This window comes from Mauremys reevesii, unplaced genomic scaffold (assembly GCF_016161935.1).
Source record: "Mauremys reevesii isolate NIE-2019 unplaced genomic scaffold, ASM1616193v1 Contig97, whole genome shotgun sequence".
NCBI classification, from domain to species: domain Eukaryota; kingdom Metazoa; phylum Chordata; order Testudines; family Geoemydidae; genus Mauremys; species Mauremys reevesii.
Window position 1 is genome coordinate 62,972 of NW_024100914.1, and position 4,508 is coordinate 67,479.

General features: G+C 47.3%; 1 long non-coding RNA gene across 1 annotated transcript; it reads left to right on the plus strand.

Moving 5' to 3' along the window:
• Nucleotides 1–900: 900 nt before the first annotated feature.
• Nucleotides 901–2,938, plus strand: LOC120395135. The gene is made up of 2 exons (XR_005592482.1): nt 901–1,423; nt 2,829–2,938. It is a non-coding gene; the product is annotated as an uncharacterized LOC120395135 (long non-coding RNA).
• Nucleotides 2,939–4,508: the final 1,570 nt, after the last annotated feature.

Consider the following 4,508-nt stretch of genomic DNA (forward strand, 5'->3'; position numbering starts at 1 on the left):
ATTAAGAACAGCATAAATAGCAATGCATACAATAGTCCACATAAATTTTTACGCTCACAATGTGGCACTGGCTCAGCAAGTTCCATGCCAAACCTTCTCCTAAACTCCTTATAACCTTCATCCTTGAAGTCCTCTTCAACAATTTTTAGCGGTGTCCAGCAAAAATAAGGCAGGCCCGGTTCATCTTTGCTGCTTGATGCAACGTTGTCCAGGGCCTCCAGGGCCTCTACAAAGACATCATCGAGCTGTCTCAGACAAGAAACAAGTGTAAGTTCTCACTGCTTGTTTTTTAGATTTACACAACCCCAGGTTCCTAACCTCATTACACCTCATCATCAACTGTCACTTCTTAATCATTCATTTACCTGAGCGACGTCTTTTCCGTTCAGCTTGTCTGCCGGTAACTCCCCCAAGCAATGATCGTCTTCCTCCTCCAGGGTGGTGGACAACGAGAGGCCACCATGCTCATTGGTGTGTCTCATGAATGGTTGGGCTTTGGGTTCAGGTTCTGGTGTATCCATCAATGGCTGGGCCAAAGGAATCCCCTCGGCTGTTCCCTCATCCTCTTCAGAACTGTTGCTGCTGTAGCACTTTCTCCACACAAGTCCAAAGGTCCGCAGGGCTAAAACAAAGTCTGAAGTTCTCAGCGGGGTGGTAAAGGAGTCCACGTTTCCTCTCAGCCTTTCCACAATTTCTGAAACATGTCTTCATGGTAAGAGATTGCCTCCTCTGTCCAGCTTTGGGACTTGTGGGGTGATGGTGCTGCACTCTGATTAGCAGAGGGCATTGGGAGGAGTTCTTAGAGGGGTCACACAACCCTCTTCTGGGTGGTCACCCCATCCCAGAACCTGCTCTGTTTTGGTCAAATCTCCTTTCGGGGCAGTCCTCTGCAGCCGAAACCCATCGCGACTGGTAGAGGGTGGTGGGAGGAGTTCCTAGAGGGGTCACACGAACCACTTCTGGATGGTCACCCAGCCCCAGAATTCCCCTCAATTGGTCTAATCTCCTCTCAGGGTGGTCTCTAGTGGCTGAAGCCCCTCCCGATTGGTAGAAGGCAGTGAGAGGAGTTCTTAGAGGGGTCACACAAACCCCGGAACTCCCCCTGGCTGGTTAAATCTTCTCTCAGGGCGTTCCTGTCGGGGCAAAACCTATCCTGATTGGTATAGTGGAAGGAGTTCTTAGAGGGGTCACATGACACACCTTGCTTCCGGTCATGTGTCTGCCTTGCCCCCAGAAGTAATACCCCCATGGGGTGGGGCTTCTGATAACCGGTGGGCAGGGCTTATTGGGTCAAGGGATGGGGTTAAGTTTTGATTGACAGTAGGGCCCTTATACTCCTCGCTCCCGCTACCCAAAATTGGAACACGACAGAGGCAACTATACTACCAGGCAGTATTCGCCGTTGTCCTACTGCTCAGATGCTGTAAGTGAGAGAAGGATCAGGCCCTGTAAAGTAGCCTGGGTTGATTTTTATTACTCAAGCATTTTTATTACACATCAGGACATCTAGTCATTCTGATGGACATGCAGCCTCTGGACAAGCTCGGTGAGAAGCATGTACATTATACTGCTTGCTCAGGGGTCATTACTATAGTAACAGCCAAGTACTGGCCCAGATCCACAAATACAGCTGAGCTCTAGGCTCTGGGTTGTTCTAAATTATGTTGTCTTGTAACAGCCATTGCTGCACTGGAGATAGCTGTAGCACAACGCACACTGTGTGTGCCAGCTTCTGTTCCCAGCTCACCCCCCATATACTTGGGTGGGAAGCTAGGAGTTGGTGACATACAGCCAGCTACACTGACTGTACACTCTCTATGCTGGTTCTCTGGGTGTTAGGGATTTGCACATGCTGGGGAATTCCTAGCTGCCTCTTAGGGCAGCTTTATGGCTACTTTGCCCTGCTCCACTGCAACATAGGGCAGCAAAAGGGTGACTTTACAACTAACCCCACCCCTATTGGTGCATCTACCCGTGGTTGTTAGGAGTCTGAGTTCAGGTATCCGGGTTTGGAAAACCCACTCACCTAGCATAAAGTTGTCTGATGGCAACCAAAGGCCAAATATGCCTTTAAACATCAGTCCCCTTGTTTTTCAAATATCTATTTGAAACACCATAAAGCTGATAGAGATTTAAGTGCTCTAATCAGCACCTCTGCAGGTGGCTATAATGAGTATTTAGGCTTCTACCTGCAGATTTTAGTGCTTAACTTTAGTCACCCAAGGCCTTTGTATTTGTCTTGCCCAAGCCTATGAGTTGCCGAGTGTTCTCAAACTCCCACTGATGTTATTGGGAGATAAGGATGCTCTGCCCTTCAAAGAAGGGGCTCAGCAGATATAACTCATCCTCCAAAGTTAGCTACTATGATCCTTCACCTCCTATCAAAAGGTCACTGAATGGTCAGGTTTCTAGTCTCCATCACCACCTCGTTCTCCAGTTTACTGTCCCCTTGGGTGCAGGGCTTGTGAGGATTCACCAGGCAGCAGTTTGCAGAGGAGGGCGAAAGGCAGAGGGAGTCTGGGGTGTTATTGCTTATAGTTCTCAATGGGGAGACAATGTTCCTGTAACAGTTGAATATTGGAAGGAAACCAATAGAGACCCCTGTTGAATTGACACATTCTGCTAATTCAAAAGTGACTCTATTAAGTAATATGGGTTCCCCTAATCTTGTAGTGTTTCCTGTTTTGGTGATTGTTTTCTGTACCGTATCCAGCAGCTTATTCCCAGTCCATGTTCTCGTATAGTTATTCCCTAGTATTCTGCACTCTGTTTATGTGTATTAAGGGGCACTGGACAAATACTGATGACTCTTCACATTTCTTTTTCAGGTGCTGGCCATGTATCTCACAAACAAGGTCGTCTGTAAATAACCCAGCTGCAGATTTTGTATATACTGTGTACATATTTCCTACTAAACTGTTTGAAGTATCTGTTTCAATTGCTCAGAGGCCTGATTTTGTTTTTCAGAGAACTTGGGGCTTCCTCAATGTCCACTGTAACCACGATGCGGGGGCTTCCTCCCTTACCCTTTCTCCATGGAGCTGGACAAAGACCTCAGCTCAGCACCTCTCTAGGGTCTCTTACCACTCTTCTGCAGTCCCCACAAAGCTAGATCTAATCCCTGTAGTTAGTGACCTGGGGTCTGGTTCTTAATCATATTCTCATCTTTGTTTTTCTGGGCATTCGGTGTTGCTGATGAATTCTGGGTTGTAAGTGGGATGGACTGTGTTCTGGCGAGTTATCCTCCCTCCTGTCTAGCCTGTTTCTGGGTCAGAAGGCTATCTGTGAACAGCGTCTGTTTACTTACAGCCTTAGGCTCGGTGCCTGTAATAGTGTGTGAGGAAGGCATCTCTGCTTTTCTAAGCCAAGTCCCTGTTTGTGAACTGCAAGACTTTAGCGGAGAGGAACCATTGGATTCCCTAGCTTCCCCCACTGCACTACAAGGGAACGACTGTCATTGGGTATCTCTGACAGGGTATGTCCTGCTGTGCTCACTGGTCTTGTGGTGTTTCCATATCGTGGACCAGCTCATTTTGTTAATAATTCACATTGGACTAGAGCAGGTGAAGGATGATGGGGCAGTTCACTGAGGGGCTCACCAGTTCAACTCCACAATGCAGAGAGGCCTAGAAATGTAGGGCTGGAAGGGTCCTAGAACTATCATCCCATCCAGCACTATACTTAGACCGTCCCTGACAGCTCTTTGTCCAATGGATTCTTTAAAGTCTCCAAGGATGAGATTCCTCAACCTCCCTTTGAAGCCTGTTCCAGAACTTAACTATCTTTATAGTGAGAGAGTTTTTCCTAATATCTAACCTGAATCTCCCTTGCTGCAGATTAAGCTGATTCCTACTTCTCCTACGTTGAAGGTTGGCTAAGATAAAGAGGCACCTGGAGGAGGGAAAGCAGGTTACAGGGGTATATGTGCAGCTTTCTTGGGGTGCCCAGGCTCTGAGTCACTTTGTTACCCATCGGTGAGAGGAAGATTTTCTCAGGGAGCTGATATCTAGTCAAGCATAACACCACCGGTCTGTTAGCCAGCCTACCAATCTCCACAGGGCTCTGCCAGCCCTTGCTCCGCCTTGCACGGTAACAGTAGTGGCACTGCAGCCCCCAAGCCCCTCTGAAAGTGTCCCCCAGTAGCATCAGGTTACTGTCACAGGACACTCACAGAAATTACCAGGGAACAGAATCTAAACAGCTTGATTGGTACAGCTCAGGATCAGATCTTTATAACCTCGCAGCACTGAGACATATGTATAGTGGAATAATCTTAAATTCATTACCAAAGATTAAGATTTAAGAGGTAGTGAGTCAAGATCATGGAAACAGAACTGGTTACATATAAAATGAAAATCACAACATGCTTCTTAGAGTCTAAAATCAATTATTACAGCAGTTTTTCACCTAAAGCAATCTCTCCCAGCAGCATTAACCAACATATCTGGGATCCAACTTTCCTGAGGAAGGAAAAGGGCTTTTTGCAGGCTGTGCCCAGCAGTGCCCGT